This window comes from Poecile atricapillus, chromosome 25 (genome assembly GCF_030490865.1).
Source record: "Poecile atricapillus isolate bPoeAtr1 chromosome 25, bPoeAtr1.hap1, whole genome shotgun sequence".
NCBI lineage: Eukaryota > Metazoa > Chordata > Aves > Passeriformes > Paridae > Poecile > Poecile atricapillus.
This window is the reverse complement of record NC_081273.1, coordinates 276,511-293,846: the sequence shown is the minus strand read 5'-3', so window position 1 is coordinate 293,846 and position 17,336 is coordinate 276,511. Positions and strand designations below refer to the sequence as shown.

At 51.7% G+C, this 17,336-nt stretch overlaps 1 long non-coding RNA gene across 2 annotated transcripts; it reads right to left on the bottom strand.

Annotated features, from left to right (window-relative positions):
* Window positions 1–15,251: 15,251 nt before the first annotated feature.
* LOC131588326 (uncharacterized) lies at window positions 15,252–16,915 on the bottom strand. Of its 2 annotated transcripts, none has more exons than XR_009279554.1 (5): window positions 16,850–16,915; window positions 16,296–16,339; window positions 16,174–16,214; window positions 15,980–16,089; window positions 15,252–15,843 (listed from the first exon to the last, which is right to left on the bottom strand). It is a non-coding gene; the product is annotated as an uncharacterized LOC131588326 (long non-coding RNA). The 2 variants fall into 2 exon arrangements; XR_009279555.1 differs by having other exon boundaries at window positions 15,252–15,765.
* Between the last annotated feature and the right edge of the window lie 421 nt (window positions 16,916–17,336).

Below are 17,336 nucleotides of genomic sequence, written 5' to 3'. Positions count from 1 at the left end.
CACTTGGGCACACCTGGGTTCACCTGGGCGTACCAAGGCACACCTAATCATTGCTGGGAACTCCTGGGCACACCTCAGACCACCTTGGCACAACCCAGAATATCTGGGCACATCCGGGCTCACATGGGCACATCTGGGTACATCTGGGCACACTTGGGCACACCTGGGTTCACCCTGGCATACCAAGGCACACCTAGGCATTTCTGGGAACTCCTGGGCACTCCTCAGACCAACTTGGCACACCTGGGCATATCTGGGCACATCTGGGTACACCTGGGCCAACATAAGCACACCTGGGCCAGCCTGGGCACACCTAAGCACACCTGGGCATATCTGGGCACATCTGGGCTCACATGGGACTGCCTGGGCACAGCCAAGGACACCTAGGCATACCTGGCCACTCCTAGAAACACCTCAGACCATCTTGGCACACCTGGGACTATCTGGGCACATCTGGGCTCACATGGGCACTTCTGTGATAATATGGGCACAATTGGGTGCGCCTGGGCATACCTGCACATACCAAGGCACACCCAGGCATGCCTGGGAACTCCTGGACTCACCTCAGACCACCTTGGCACACCTGGGCATATCTGGGCATACGAATACATACCTGGGCACAACGGGTCCACATTTGGGTGCACCTGGCCACACCTGGGCACTCCTGGGTACATCTGGGCCAACATAAGCACACCTGGGCCAACCTGGGCACACCTAAGGACACCTGGGCATATCTGGGCACATCTGGGCTCACGTGGGCACATCGGGGCATATCTGAGCACATCTGGGCACACTTTTTCACATCTGAGCACATCTGGGCCAACATAAGCACACTGGGGACAAACTGGGTGCACCTTGGCACACCTGGGCATATCTGGGCAAATCTGGGCTCACATGATCACATCTATGACTATCTGGGTGCACCTGGGGACACTTGGGCACACCTGGGTTCACCGGGGCATACCAAGGCACACCTAGGCATTCCTGGGAACTCCTGGGCACACCTCAGACCACCTTGGCACATCCTGGAATATCTGGGCACATCTGGGAACACTTGGGCACACCTGGGCACTCCTGGGCATACAAATGCACACCTGGGCAAAACCGGGAAACATCTGGGTGCACCTGGCCACACCTGGGCACTCCTGGTCACTTCTGGGCACATCTGGGCCAACATAAGCACACCTGTGCCAACCTCGACACTTTAAAGCACACCTGGGTGTATCTGGGCATATCTGATCTCATATGGGCACATCTGGGCATATCTGGGCACACTTTGGCACACCTGGGCACATCTGGGCCAACATAAGCACACCTGGGCCAACATGGGCACACCTAAGCACACCTGGGAATATCTGGGCACATCTGGGCTCACATGGGCACATCTGGGCATATATGGAAACACTTGGGCACACCTGGGCAACACCTGGGCATGCAAACGGACGCCTGGGCACAACTGGGGATCATCTGGGTGCACCTGGCCACGCCTGGGCACTCCTGGCCTCTCCTGGGCACCTCTGGGCCAACATAAGCACACCTGGGACAACCTGGGCACACCTAAGCACACCTGGGCATATCTGGGGAGCATTTGGGCTCACATGGGAACATCTGCGCAAATCTGAGCACATCTGGGCTCACATGGGCACATCTGGGCACATCTGGGCACATCTGGGCTCACATGGGCACATCTGGGCACATCTGGGCACACTTTGCCACACCTCGGCACACCTGGGCATACCAAGTCACACCCAGGCATCCTTGGGAACTTTTGGGCACAAGTCAGACCATCTTGGAACACCTGGGCATGTATCGGCACATCTGGGCTCACATGGGCACATCTGGGCACATCTGGGCACATCTGGGCACGCTTAGTCACACCTCTGCTCACATGGGTATACCAACACACACCTGGGTGCACCCTGGTGCCCCTGGGCACAGCTGGACTCCACTGGGCACTCCCGGGGACGCCTGGGCATACCCATGCACACCTGGGTACTCGTGGACACACCTAAGAGCATCTTGGCACCCCTGGTTAAATCTCAGAAAATCTGGGCCCCCATGGGGTCACCTGAGCACATCCAAACATAAGCACATCTGGGAACTCCTGGGCACATCTGGGCCAACATAAGCACACCTGGGCCAACCTGGGCACACCTAAGCACAATTGGGCATATCTGGGCACATCTGGGCTCACATGGGCACATCTGGCCACTCTTAGTCATAGCTGTGCTCACATCGGTATACCAACACACATCTGGGCACATCCACGGAACAGCTGGGTGTACCTGGCCACACCTGGGCACTTCTGGCAACTCCTGGGCACATCTGGGCCAACATAAGCACACCTGGGCCAACCTGGGCACACCTAAGCACACCTGGGCATATCTGGGCACATCTGGGCTCACATGGGCATATCTGGGCACATCTGGGCACACCTGGGACCTCCTGGGCACAGCCAAGCAGACCTAGGCATATCCCAGAACTCCTAAAAACACCTTGGACCACCTTAGCAAACCTGGGCCAACCTGGGCACACCTAAGCAGAACTGGGCATATCTGGGCAAATCTGGGCTCACATGGGCACATCTGGGCACATCTGGGCACTCTTAATCACACCTGTGCTCACATGGGTGTACCAACACACACCTGGGCACATCCAGGGAACATCTGAATACACCGGGCCACACCTGGGCACTCCTGGTCATTCCTGGGCTCTTCTGGGCACATCTGGGCCAACATAAGCACACCTGGGCCAACCTGGGAAAACCTACGCATGCCTGGGAATAGATGGGCTCGCCTGGGCTCAGCTGAGCACATCTGGGCACATCTGGGAACTCCTGGACACACCTGGACCCACCCTGGTACCCCTGGGCACAGCTGGAAACAGCTGGACTCCACTGGGCACTCCCGGGGATGCCTGGGCATACCCATGCACACCTGGGTATTTCTTGGCACACCTGAGAGCATCTTGGCACCCCTGGTTAAATCTCAGCACATCTGGGCCCCCATGGGCTCACCTGAGCACATCCAAACATACCTGGGCCCATCTGGGAATTCCTGGGCATACCTGGAACTACCGTGGTGCTCCTGGGCACAGCTGGGCACACGTGGGCGTACCAAGGCACACCTAGGCATTCCTGGGAACTCCTGGGCACACCTCAGACCACCTTGGCACAACCCGGAATATCTGGGCACATCTGGGAACACTTGGGCACACCTGGGCACTCCTGGGCATACAAATGCACACCTGGGCAAAACCGGGAAACATCTGGGTGCACCTGTGCACACCTGGGCAACTCCTGGGCACATCTGGGCCAACATAAGCACACCTGGGACAACCTGGGCACACCTAAGCACAACTGGGCACATCTGGGCACACTTGGGCACAGCTGGGCATATCTGGGCACATCTGGGCACATCTGGGCACACTTTGGCACACCTGGGCACATCTGGACCAACATAAGTACACCTGGGCAAACCTGGGACCATCATGGCACACCTGGGCATATCTGGGCACATCTGGGCTCACATGGGCACATCTGGGCACATCTGGGCACTCTTATCATACCTCTGCTCACATGGGTATACCAACACACATCTGGGCACATCCGCGGAAAATCTGGATATACCTGGCTACACCTGGGCACTCCTGGGCACTCCTGGGCATGCATGGGCTTGCCTGGGCTCCCTCAAGCACACCTGGGCACATCTGGGAACTCCTGGGCACACCTGGAACCACCTTGGCACAATCCGGAATATCTGGGCATATCTGGGAACGCTTGGGCACACCTGGGGACACCTGGGCATACAAATGCACACCTGGGAACAACCGGGGAGCATCTAGGTGCACCTGGCCACACCTGGGCACTCCTGGCTTCTCCTGGGCACATCTGGGCCAACATAAGTACACCTGGGCCAACCTGGGCACACCTAAGCAGAACTGGGCATATCTGGGCACATTTGGGCTCACATGGGCACATCTGGGCACATCTGGGCACTCTTAGTTATACCTGTGCTCACATGGGTATACCAACACACACCTGGGCACATCTGGGGAACATCTGGGTTCACCTGGCCACACCTGGGTACTCCTGGCCATTCCTGGGCTCTTCTGGGTACATCTGGGCCAACATAGGCACACCTGGGCAAACCTGGGCTTACCAAATCACACCCAGGCATTCTTTGGAACTTTTCGGCACACCTCAGACCACCTTGGCACATCTCGGCATATCTGGGTACATCTGGGCACACATGGGCACATCTGAGCACATCTGGGCTGTCATGGGGTTACTTTACCTTTAAGGTAGTTTTGGGAGTCTTTTCTCCTTACCAATTATTGGTCATTGCTGAGAATTGACAGCAGTTTTGGCCATTGAAAGGTGGGATCAACTTGTGAACCCTACCTTAAAATGTAAAACCAGAGCTCTCTTGTTCTCTTTGTTTCCTGGCTGTGAAAGGTAAAAGAGCTCCGGCTGGCCTCCCGTTCCCTGCCCAGGCCATGCGGCCAGGTGGGGGCTGGGCTGGGCCTGCCGCGGCTCCTGGATGGGAGATGGGGCCTGCGGGGCTTGCCCCAGGCTCTGGCCAGGCCAGGCCGGTCCCTGGCTCCGCTGCAGTTTTTGCCATGATGGAATTCACCAGAAACTGCCGAGTAAAGAAAGAAAGGGGCTCTGAACCTGCAGCACGCAGAGACAGTGACCACACTCTCCAGAGCAGCTATGAAGAACTTTCCATAACAGATGGCTCCAACTCCTGCACCGGCCGAGGCCACAGAACCATCTACAAAAGCCTGGGCAAGATTTTAACTCTTTCATTACTTTCAGATGAGACTTGCAGATTAATCTTTTTATCCAGAGAGAGAAAAAGAGAGTGATCAACATGAAAAGAGACTTTATAAACTACCAGTGACAGGAAAGAAAAGAAGCTTCAGAAAAGGTACAGAATAAGGAGATGCTTTAATTAAGCTGAAATATCTTTCTGTTAAAACTATGGAGACGGATAATGAAGTCCTGAAAAAAACTCCTTTAATTCATGACAGAATATGGGGAGGAATAGAGTGTTCAAAGTGTAAATTTGAGAAAAAAGTAGAATAATTGTGATACAGTGAAGTGCTGGAAGATTTAAAGCCTTGAGAGGCAATGACAAAACTGTTTTCTAGCGAAGCTCACAGAAACAGATGAAGAAGACTTTTGCTTTTGAATAACTCATCCTTAAAATGCCATCCCTAGACTCATGGCCCATACACACCTCAGAGGGATGTGAAATGGGAGGAGTGAGCTCTGATAACAGCAGTTCTGAGCAGCTGATATCAGGGCAATAAGAAACTATAACAGAAGTAGTTTTCTTGTGAGAAACTCCATAAATCAACAGAAAGAGACTTCTGTTTCTCTACAAAGACTGCTGAAAAGACTGTAGAAGGAATTGGGACTGTTTAAACGATCAAAGTTCTAAAGTTTTTGTCTCTGTTGTCATGTGAACAAAGAAATGGTGGGTAGTAGGGGATAAAAAGAAGTTTTTCTGGAAGTTTATTCTGGTGTTCTTATTATTGTAGTTTGTTAATAAACTTTCTTTATTCCTTTTAAGTTTTATGCCTGTTTTGCTCTTGTTCTAATCCATACCTCACAGCAAGAAATAAGTAATCTTTTTTTAGTTACTGGTTTAAAACCACGACATGGGCACACTTGGGCACACCTGGGCACACTTGGGCATACCAATGCACAACTGGGCACATCTGAGGAACATCTGGATATAGCTGGCCACACCTGGGCACTCCTGGCCACTCCTGGGCTCTTCTGGTCACACTTGGGCCAACCTGGGCATGCTTAAGCACACCTGGGCGTAAATAGGGTCACCTGGGCAGACCCTTGCACACTTGGGCACACCTGGGCACACTTGGCCACATCTGGGCACTCCTGGGCTCTCTTGGGCACATCTCAGTCAACATGGGCACACCTGGGCCAACCTGGGCTCAGCTAAGCATGCCTGGGCATACATTGTCTCACCTGGGTAGGCGCAAGCACACCTGGGCACACCTGGGCATACTAATGTACTCCTGGGCACATCTGAGGAACATCTGGGTACAGCTGGCCACACCTGGGCACTCCTGGGCACTCCTGAGCCATTCTGGGCACATCTGGGCCAACATGGGTACACCTGGCAACACCTGGGCACACCTAAGCACACCTGGGTGTACATGGGCTCACCTGGGCAGACCCAAGCACAGCTGAGCATACCTGGTAACTCCTGGGCACTCCTGAGCCATTCTGGGCACATCTGGGCCAACATGGGCAAACCTAAGCACACCTGGGCACACCTGGGACCACCCTGGTAACCCTGGGCACAGCTGGGCTCTCCTGAGTACACCTGCCATTCCCATGCAGACCTGGGAACTCCTGGGCACACCTGACCTCTCCTGGGCACATCTGGGCCAACATGGGCACACTTGAGCAATCTTAAGCACACCTAAGCACACCTGGGCGTAAATGGGATCACCTGGGCAGGCCAAAGCACACTTGGGCAGATCTGGGCACATATGGGTTCACATGGGCACATCTGGGCATATATGGGCACATCTAAGCATGGCTGACTGTCCATGGGCTCACGCGGGTAGACTCAAGCACACTTGGGCACATTTGGGACCACCGTGGTACCCATGGGCTCAGCTGGGCACAGCTGGGCTCCACTGGGCACTCCCGGGTACGACTGGACATACCCATGCTCACCTGGGTGGTCCAGGAAACACCAAGGACCGCCTTGGCACCCCTGGCCATATCTCAGCACATCTGGGCCCACATGGGTTCACCAGGTCAAAGCCAAGCACACCTGGACATACATGGGTACTCCTGGGCACATCTCAGACCACCTTCGCACACCTGGACATAAGTGGGCACATCTGGGCTCACATGGGCACATCTGGGCACATCTGGGTACACTTGGGCTCACCTGGACACACCTGGGCATACCAATGCACACCTGGACATATCTGGGGAACATCTGGGTGCACCTGGCCACACCTGGGAACACCTGGGCTCTCCTGGGCACATCTGGGCCGACATGGGGACACCTGGGTTAACCTGGGCACATCTAAGGACACCTGGGCGTACATGGGCTAACCTGGGCACACCTGGGTGCTCCTGGGCACACTTGGACACACCTGGGCACACCTAGGCATACCAACATACACCTGGGCACATCCGAGGAACATCTGGGTAGAACAGGCTGCACCTGGGCACTCCTGGGCACTCCTGAGCCCTTCTGGTCACCTCTGGTCCAACATGGGCACACCTGGGCCAACCTGGCGACACCTGGGCACACCTGGGCATACATGGGATCATCTGGGCAGACTCAGGCACACCTGGGAACACCTGGGAACTCCTGGGCACTCCTGAACTCTCCTGGGCACATCTGGGCTAATATGGGAACACTTCGTCCAATTTGGGCACACCTAAGCACACCTGGGCATAAATGGGCTAACCTGGGCAGACCCAAGCACACCTGGGCACACCCGGAAACTCCTGGGCTCCACTGGGTGCTCCCAGATACCCCTGGCCATACCCATGCACACCTGGGCACTCCTGGGCACACCTGGGACCCCCTTGGCACCCCTTCCCAAATCTCAGCACATCTGGGCCAACATGGGCATATCTGGGCACAGTTGGGCACACCTGGGCACTCCTGGGCACACCTGGGATCTTCTGGGCACACCTGGGAACACCGTGGTACCCCTGGGCGCAGAACAGCTGGGCTCCGATGGTCACTCCCAGTTATGCCTGGGCGTACCCATGCACACCTGGGCACCCATGGGAACACCTGGGAACGCCTTGGCACACCTGGGCAAATCTCAGCACATCTGGGCCTACATGGGCTCACCTGAGCACACCCAAGCAGACTGTGCTGCAGCTTCATGAATGATCCTACCAGCCATTCGAGGAATGGATATTGGGGTTCAACGCATTCAAGCCCCACCAGTATTGGGCTTCACACACCCCAAAACCCCTCCCAGCAGGGCTTGGTTACCCTTGTTCTCCTAAGAACTGCCTCAGGAGTAATCGAGGGGTGCTAGTACCGTAATGCCTCTAATAGCTGCGCCTCCCACAATAGCCGCCTTGGGCGTAACCCCTTGCTGCTGCTGCCTACCCTAATGCTCCTAATAGTGGTGCACTGCTGTCACCCTCCTAGTAGAAGCCCACTCCGGCTATGATCTTAATACCAGGGTAATACTGTAACCCTCCCAATAGTAGTGCACTGCCATAACCCTTCTAATAGCTTCCACACTGCACACATCAGCACATCTGGGCACACCTCAACACACCTACGGACTCCTGGGCCCACCTGGGGACACATCTCAGCACACCTGGGAAGCCTCAGCCCCTCCAGTAACACCCTTCCTCTCGTCCAGAAGCCACAGGGCCAGGGCAAGGAGAAGAAGCCGGGGCGACCCCCAAAGCTCTCCGGCCCTGCAAGGTGAGTGACATGCCATGGGCCCGCACCTTTTTCTAAGCTCCGCCCCTCCACTTATAGACACGCCCTTCCCAGAGCAACGATTGAGGCCGGCAAAGCCCTAATGCTTTTAATATAAGGTCCCTGAATCGGGGTGCAGGTACGGAAATGATTCTTCCAGCTGTTCCAGGACTGGATATTGGGGTTCAAAGCATTCAAGCCCCTCTAATATTGGGGTACAGGCACCCCAAAACCCCTCCCAGCAGGGGTCGGTTTCCATTGTTCTCCTAAGAACTGCCCCAGGAGTGATAGAGGGGTGCAAGTACTGTAATGCCTCTAATAGCTGCACCTCCCACAATAGCCGCCTTGGGCGTAACCCCTTGCTGCTGCTGCCTACCCTAATGCTCCTAATAGCGGTGCATTGCTGTAGCCCTCCTAGTAGAAGCCCACTCCGGTAATGATCTTAATACCGGGGTAATACCACAACTCTTCTAATAGCAGCACACTGATGTAAACCTTCTAATAGCTTCCACATGGCATACATCAGCACATCTGGGCACAGCTCAACACACCTGCGGACTCCTGGGCCCACCTGGGGACACATCTCAGCACACCTGGGCACCCCCAGCCCCCCCAGTTACACCCCTCCTCTCATCCAGAGCCACAGAGCCAGGGCAAGAAGAAAAAGAATCCGGAGCGACCCCCAAAGCTCTCCGGGCCCTGCAAGGTGAGTGACAAATCCTGGTCCCACACCTTTTGCTAAGCCCTGACCCCCCACCTATAGCTATGCCTTTCCCAGACAAACTCTTGTGGCCGGCAAAGCCCTAATGCCCTTCACTTAAGGGCCCTGAATCGGGGTGCAGGTACGGAAATGATTCTTCCAGCTGTTCCATGACTGGATATTGGGGTTCAACGCATTCAAGCCCCGCTAATACTGGGCTTCAGGCACCCCAAAACCCCTCCCAGCAGGGCTCGGTTACCCTTGTTCTCCCAAGAACTGCACCAGGAGTAATAGAGGGGTGCAAGTACCGTAATGCCTCTAATAGCTGCGCCTCCCACAATAGTCACCTTGGGCGTAACCCCTTGCTGCTGCTGCCTACCGTAATGCTCCTAATAGCAGGTTACTAACGTAACCCTCTTTGTAGATGCACACTCCGGCTATGATCAATACCAACTCAATACCGTAACCCACCTAACAGCAGCGCGCAGCATAACTGCATACATCTGGGCACGCCTCAACACATCTGGGCACACCTAGGCACACCTGGGCACACCTGGGGACACACCTCAGAACACCTGGGCACCCCCAGCCCCTCCAGTAACACCCCTCCTCTCGTCCAGAAGCAACAGAACCAGGGCAAGGAGAAGAAGAAGCCAGGGCGACCTCCAAAGCTCCCTGGCATCTGCAAGGTGAGATCCAAGCCCTGGCCCCGCCCCTTTCTCTAAGCCCCTCCCCTCCACCTATAGCCATGGCCCTCCCAGAGCAGCTCTTGAGATGGGCAAAGCCCTAATGCCATTAATATAAAGGCACTGAATTGGGGAGCAGCTACGGAAATGATTCTTCCAGCCCTTCCAGGGCTGGATACTGGGGTTCAATGCATTCAAGCCCCACAAATATTGAGCTTCAGGTACCCCAAAACCCCTCCCAGCAGGGGTCGGTTTCCATTGTTTCTCCTAAGAACTGTCCCAGGAGTGATAGAGGGGTGCAAGTACTGTAATGCCTCTAATAGCTGCGTCTGCCGCAACAGCCGCCTTGGGCGTAACCTGTTGCTGCTGCTGCCTACCATAATGCTACTAATAGCGGTGCACTGCCATCACCCTCCTAGTAGAAGCACACTCCAGCTATGATCAACACCAGCTCAATACCGTAACCCTCCTAACAGCAGCGCACTACATATCTGAGCACACCTCAACACATCTCAGCACACCTGGGCAACCCCAGCCCCTTCAGTAACACCCCTCCTCTCGTCCAGAAGCAACAGAGCCAGAGCAAGGAGAAGAAGAACCGGGGCGACACCCAAAGCTTCCTGGCCCCTGCAAGGTGTAAGACAAGGCCTGGCCCCGCACCTTTTTCTAAGCCCCGCCCTTCCACCTATAGCCACGCCCCTCCCAGAGCAACTCTTGAGGCCAGCAAAGCCCTAATGCCCTTAATATAAGGGCCATGAGTCGGGGTGAAGCCGCAGAAGAGCGTGGCCGAGCAAAACGGGCCAGGAAAAAGCATTTGCTTCGTGTGCCTTTGTCGTTGCATAGGAACAGATAGTAGCATAAACAACATGCGGCTGAAGTTCTTCCAGGCAACAGCTAACGTCAAATGAGCAAGCGGGCTTACCACAGCTACGGTCCTCTGCATTCTGAAAGCTTTGCGCACAAGCCGGATGCTAAGCGCCTTCCTTCGCCTTTTGGCAGTGCTCGTGCATAGCCAGACTTGGGCATGAATGGTTGCTATCCTGCACACATGGTTTCTTGTGCCGGTTGCCAAGCACTCTGGAGCACTGTTTATGACGAAAGTGGAACACCTCTTGCAGTTCCATTCTCAGAACTCCTGAGTTAAGCAATCTGTGACTCTTGGTGTGAATGCCAAGAGTCCAGCCGTTCCAGGACTGGATATTGGGGTTCAACGCATTCAAGCCCCTCTAATATTGGGGTGCAGGCACCCCCCAAACCGCTCCCAGCAGGGGTCGGTTACCCTTTTTCTTCTAAGAACTGTGCCAGGAGTAATCGAGGAGTGCAAGTACCGTAATGCCTCTAATAGCTGCGCCTCCCACAATAGCCGCCTTGCGCGTAACCCCTTGCTGCTGCTGAATACCGTAATGCTCCTAATAGCGGTGCACTGCTGTCACCCTTAAGTGAAAAGTGAAAGGCATTAGGGCTTCACCGGCGCCAAGAGCTGCTCTGGCAGGGGCGTGGCTATGGGTGGAATGGTGGGGTTGAGATAAAGGGGCAGGGCCAGGACTTGTCACTCTCCCTGTAGGGGCCCAGGAGCTTTGAGGCTCACCCCGGCTTCTTCTTCTCCTTGCCCTGGCTCTGTGGCTTCTGGACGAGAGGAGGGGTGTCAGTGAAGGGGCTGGGGGTGCCCAGATGTGCTGAGGTGCATCCCCAGGTGTGTCCCCAGGTGTGCTGCAGTGCGCTGTGGTGTGGGCAGACCGTGCGCCAGTGTGTCTGCAAGTCGTTTTGCATCGGCACGCGGAGGTCCGGAGGTGGCGCGATGCTTGCTGTATTGGCGGCAGTTTTGACCCATTTCACAGTTCAAGGACAGGTTTTTTGGTGTGGCGCAGTCGCGGGGGATGTGTTGGGCCTATTGTGCTTGTGTTACTTTACTTTTTTTTATTTGTGAATATTTTATAAAAAAATTTGGTAATGTGATTTCCATAAACATGGCAGCTGTGGTGACATCATCGGGGGCGGTCCCCAGGGGCAGAGTGGTGTGACAGGCAGCTGGGGGCGGCACCTAGGGATGGATCGGAGTGACGTAGGGGTGGGGGTGGTGCTGGGAGACGTGCTGTGGTGACAGAGGGCAGTGCTTGTGGGTGGGGTGGAGCGATGGGAATCAGGGTGCCAGCCCAGGGGGCTGTGTTCAGGAGAGGGGTGCAGAAAAGGGGGAAGTGCTTGGGGCTGAGTGGTGCTGGGGCAGAGGAGGTGTTTGTGGATGGTGGGTGGTGATGGGTGCAGGCGTGGTGTGTTTAGTGGGTAAATTGGTGTATTAGGTGGTGGTAGGGTTAGGGTGGTTCTATGTATGGGTTGGTATGTCAGTCTGGTGTAGTAGGGGTGTGCAGGGGTATGTAGGGTCCCTACATGGTATATGTAAAAAAAGAATAAAAACTATATGTCTGGTGCAGCAGTAGGAGGTTTCAGGCTCCTGGGGAGTAAATGGTATTGATTTATAATTATTATTTAAATTGGTTTTTTACACCCCAGGAGCCTGAAAAGTTCTAGTGTTGCTTTTTAAAATTTAAAGCTAGAAGGGAAAACAAGAAGATACAGCTTATTTCTCTTCGCTCTATTTCTTTTCACTCAAAATTAGAGTTTATTTCAAGTTTGAATGAAAAGAAAGAGAGGGAAAAGAAATGAACTCAATTTCTTTTCTCTGTAACTCAGAGTTAGAGGAATAGGAAATAGGGAAAATAAATAAACTCTAACTCTGAGTTACAGAAAAGGGAAACAGTTGGAGTGAAAAGAAATAGAGAGACAGTCGACTGAAATAAACTGTGACGTGGTTTTAAACCAGCAACTAAAAAAAAATTACTGATTTCTTGCTGTCAGATATGGATTAGAACAAGAGCAAAACAGGCTTAAATCTTAAAAGGAATAAAGACAGTTTATTAACAAACTACAAGAATAAGAACTCCAGAATAAACTTTCAGAAAACCCTTTTACCTCCCACCACTTGACCATCTCTTTGTACACATGACAACATAGAGACAAAAACTTTAGAACCTTGGTGGTTAAAAACAGTCCCAATTCTTGCTAGAGTTTTTTCCTCAGTCTTTGTAGAGAAACAGAAACATCTTTCTGTTAATTTATGGAGTTTCTCACAAGAAAACTATTTTGTTATAGTTTTCTAGTTCTCTAATGCCAGCTGCCAGGAAATCTGTCATCAGAATTCACTCCTCCCATTCCACATCACTCCGAGGTGTGTATGGGTCAATGAGTCTAGGGATGCTATTTTAAGGATGAGTTATTCAAAGGCAGAAGTCCTCTTCATCTGTCTCTGTGAGTCTTCCTGGAAAACAGCTTTCCCCTTGCCCTCCACAAGGCTTCAAAATCTTCACTCTACCCATTTCCAGCAACCCACAGTATCACAACCACTCTCTCTTTTTCTCGAAAGTCCACACTTTGAACACTCTATTCCTCCCATACTCTAGTCATGAATTAAAGGGGTCTTTTTAAACTACTATTGTCCATCTCCATAGCTTTAACAGAAAGATATTTCAGCTGCAAGCATCTCCCTATTCTCTCTCTCTCTTATTTAAAACTTAACTCTTTTCTTCACTGTTTTTGGTGGTTCTATGATGTCTTCTTTATGTTGATTGTCTCTCTCGTTCTCTGTCTTTTCTGAGAAAAGGGAGTAATCTGTTTGTTTATCCAGGTAGTAAAAGAATTAAAAGCTTTAGGAAAGCTGCAAGAGTTCATGGTGTCAGGTTTCAGTCCAGCAGCACAGAAACTGAGCCCGGCTGGCCGGCTCTGCTTCCCCCCCCCCCCCCCCCCCCCGGCCTCATCCGGCCTGGAGGGGGGGGAAGGCCAAGACAGAGCCTTATTACCTTGTCAGAAGCCGGAAACTAAAGAGGACAAGAGACCTTTGACTGTGCATCTTAAGGGGGTGTTTACAAGTTGAATTCACTTTTTAATGGTCAGAACTGCTGTCAATTCTTAGAAATGACTGATAATTGGTCAGGAGGAAAAACTCCCATCAGCCACCAGCAGCTTTAACTTCCTTAATGCTCAAAGCTATCTTAAAGGTAAAGCTACCCCAGAACAACTGTATTTTTTTTCTGTCAAACTCAGAGGTAGAGAGAAAGGAAACAGAGGCAATTCCTGTTCACTGTAACTCTGAGTTACAGTGGAAAGAAATCAACTCCATTTGCTTTCTGTCTCACTCAGAGGTAGAGGGAAAGGAAGTAGAGTTAGACTGGAAAAGAAATACAGTTAGAGTGAAAAGAAATGAACTATTTATTTTCTCTCTAACTCAGACAGAAAAGAATGAGAGTTAGACTTGGAGAGAAAAGAAAAATATAGTGAGCAACAGTGACACAGGCATAGAGAAAGTGACAGACATAAATAAAGTTAGAAAGAGATTGAAAAGCAAAGTGAGAAGAAAAGTATGAAGTAGAATGAAAATAATGACTACACAACACCAAAAACACAAGAGCCGGGGTTGGGGGGGGAGGGGCAGGGGGATCATATTTATTAGGGTTGATTCACCTTTATTGAATGAATTTATTTACACTACAGCAAAACACATAGGAACTGGATACAAATGCATTACAACACAATTCAATCCCCGTACACACTGAACAACTCCTAATTCACATACAGGCTAATACAGAGAAACACAGCAGGAAATGCAAATACAGAACAGTACAAGCCAAGTACATATTAACATAATTCCATTTCTGGAATATAATAACCATTTCTGTATGTCTGAAAAGTTCAATACATGCTGTTTCATTATTACTGCTATCCCAAACCAGAAGGAGCACACAGAGAACACAATACTCATTTAGCACATAAGCCAGCTTCAGCTTGCACACAAACTCACCTTCACTCTCCTCTCAACCACTCTGTTATCACCTACTGTCAGCAGTCCTCGGGAACTTGGTTCCCGGGAGCCAGACAAAAATCCTCCTGCCTGACGAAAACCCCAGTCCAGGGCTGGTCCGTGCCCAAACTTTGTCGATGAAAGTCGCCTTGGGGACTGCCTGGGACCAAGGGGAAAAAAAACCCAGCGGGGGGGGGGGGGGGGGGGAACAAAAAAAAAACGCAGCTGGGGATTTTTTATTCTAAATTTAAAAGTGACTTTAAAGTCCTGAAAAGCAAAAGCAATACACACAAGGTTAGAACCACTCAAAACACACACACACACACACACACTCCTCCTAACCCATGAGAACTTGGTTCCTGGGAGCCTCAAAATCACCCTGCCTGACAAAAACCCCGGTCTGGGACCAGCATGTGCCCAAACTTTGGTGATGAAAGTCACCTCGCAGGCTGGCAGGGACCGAGGAATAAAAGCCCAGCGGGGGGGGGGGAATAAACCCCAGCTGGGGATTTTTTATTCTAAATTTAAATGTGACTTTAAAGTCCTGAAAAGCAAAAATCATACACACAATATTAGAACCACTCAACCCACACACAAGCAGACTCAGACACACCAACGCTCACAGACACATTCTGACACACAGCAAGAGACTCTTACACAGTGACCACAACCCTTATTTGAAACACTGTGCTGAACAAAATGCCCCAAAATATCTTCTCACTGCTGCTTCTCAACATCGATTGCTAGATTCTCAGAAAATAGGCATCAGAGACCCGCAAGACAACACAAGGTGGTCACTGAGGGATTGTATGGTAGCTAGGATTCAGCCCCCCTCTAGGCCCACACATTTTCTACACAAAACCTCATAGAAAAAAGGAACTATACCATTTTATACCTGTTCTACCTAACTGTAACTGTGCCAGGGCAGGGCAGCTCCAAGCCAATACAGTTACAAGGCAAACACAATACAGTTACAAGGCAAGCACAGGCGATGTCTGCCGCGTGACCATGGCGATAGCTGCAGACGCGAAGGCTGGTTCCTCGGAGGAAAAAGTCCACCATTACATCGAGAGGCTGAGATGGCCGACGACGTGAAACGTGAAAATGAGAAGATGGATTGGAACTGCCCTGCCCTGCAAAGGCTCTGAGGAGCTTGAGAAGAAACAATCTCCCTTGGCTTCAGAAGGGCCCATCCCACTACAGCCCTGTCCTCTAAGTTAACTTCAAATTGCTTCCAGTGATTATAAAAGCTTTTCCCCTGCTCCCAACTTCCACCCATGACACTTACCTTTTGTAACACGATCGGACAAAAACCATCCTTGATAGGATCGAGACATCCCCCACACCGCCTTTGGTGCGGCCGGTTACAAACTTTGGCTCTGCCTTTCCTCACGGAACCTAAGACGACAAAACAGAAAATGTAACTGTTGTTCTACCAAAGAATAATGCCTGGGGCACCATCGCACCACTGCCCCAACTGACCTCAAGCATGGATTGGACTCTGGAGACTGCCCAGAGAATACCTGCAAAATCAAAAGTTACATGCTTGTCATAGTACTGCATACTGCTCAGCAATGAATCACTCCACCAAAATGCCAACTCACCTGCTCATCTCTGCTCCTTGGCATGCTTGGGGCAGCAGCAACACCTGCAAAGACAGAAAGAAAAAAAGCACTCAGTTACTGTCACAATCCAGAAGGTGGGATTCGTGATGTGGTTCTTTTATTCAATCTTGAACTAGAAAAGATTGTCAGCAAACCAGGGACTTAAACAGGAAAAAACAGTCAGTCCCACCTCTTGTCCTCAAAGATCCCTTGTAAAATTCTGAAGCCAGAGCCCTCAAATGAGTCTGGGGTGCTTTTCACCTAGGCGTGTGCAGTTTTTGAGAAATTTGAGTCGCCTCCCTTGCTTTCTAGACACTGCTCACTTGCATGGCAGGCTAGGGGCAGCTGAAGCGAAATGTCTTTCCCCTGATACTGACTGCACAACAAATCTGCAACCCCTTCTGTCTCTCAGAATCCTGTCCGTGATGCCAATTTGCGTCACGATCCGCAAGGTGGGATTCGTGATGTGGTTCTTTTATTCTGTCTTAGAGTACTACAGATTATCAGCAAACCAGGGACTTAAACAGCAAAACACACTTAGAGCTTACACCCACCTGTCCTCTGGCATCCTGGACTGGGATATCTTGCAAGTAGACCGCCTAAAATAAAAGAACAAGGGATTAAAGGTATACCAGAAACTGAGAGCCCAGCAAGAACAACTGCTTCTGCCTACCGGTCAATGCTCAACTTGCACCTGCTTTGCCTTGACTGCTGCTATCTGGCTTTACTTCCTAAAGACAAAGACAAAGAGCAGAGCTGTAACACAGTGACCGGTTCCAGCTCCACTGCAAAGAAAAACCGTGACCGACCTTGTCAGGTGAACCCCGTCATCAGGAACAGGGCTCTCTGCCATGGGTTTAATCTGTCTGCATTTGAAAGAAAATTAGGAAAAAAAAGCCAAATAGCTGCAGGGTAACTTCACAGCTCCAGACATCTTGTGGCAACACAGGAATACCACCTAGACTCCAACTATATCTTACATAAAAAATTTCTATTTACAGCCACCCAGGGGATGTCCTTCAACACCTACAACCAGGCTTG